Consider the following 801-nt stretch of genomic DNA (forward strand, 5'->3'; position numbering starts at 1 on the left):
CTATATTATACTATATTATATTAATATTATATTATATAACATAATACTATATAATATAACAAATCACAATAAATAATAAATAAATAAATATAAATAAACATAAATATAAAAACCCAATGAAAAGAACGCGATAAAAACCGGAGTATAAAAGAAAAACATACACATTTTTTTTTGTTTTTTTTTGTTTTTTTTTTGTTTTTTTTTCAGATATGCCGCACAGTGTGGCTCAGCAGCTTGTTTTCTGCTTCTTTGTTTTTGTTGTTTGGTTGTCTTTGTGTTTTTGCTTTTGCTGCTGCTGCTGACTCATCGAATGCACTAGCAGCACTTATGCATGAAGCAGCAGGAGGAGGCCTCCCCCCTTATGCTGCTGTCTTTATCTGTCTCTTTCATGTTGCTGCTCTTCTACCTAATATTGTATTAGGACAAATCAGCTCCAGGTATTTTATTCTATTTTATTTTATTTTATTTTATTTTAGTTTAGTTTAGTTTAGTTTTTCTGTTTTTAGTTTGTTTTGGGTTTAGTTTGTTTTGTTTTATTTTATTTTATTTTATTTTAGTTTTTTTTGTTTTAGATTTTTGTTAGTTTTTGTTGGCTCGTTTCGTTTTATTTTATTTTCGTTTAGTTTAGTTTTTCTTGTTTAGTTTGTTTTGGGTTTATTTATTTTTTATTTATTTTATTTTTAATTTATTTTTTTTTTTATTTTGCTCTTCTGCTTTTTATATTTATCTGGCTGTGGTGTATTTGTTTATATTTTTCTTCTTTTTTGCGTTTATTTTATTTGTTTTTTTGTTTTATAATTT

This window comes from Eimeria mitis, genomic scaffold, assembly GCF_000499745.2.
Source record: "Eimeria mitis Houghton genomic scaffold, Emh_scaff942, whole genome shotgun sequence".
Classification (NCBI taxonomy): Eukaryota; Apicomplexa; class Conoidasida; order Eucoccidiorida; family Eimeriidae; genus Eimeria; species Eimeria mitis.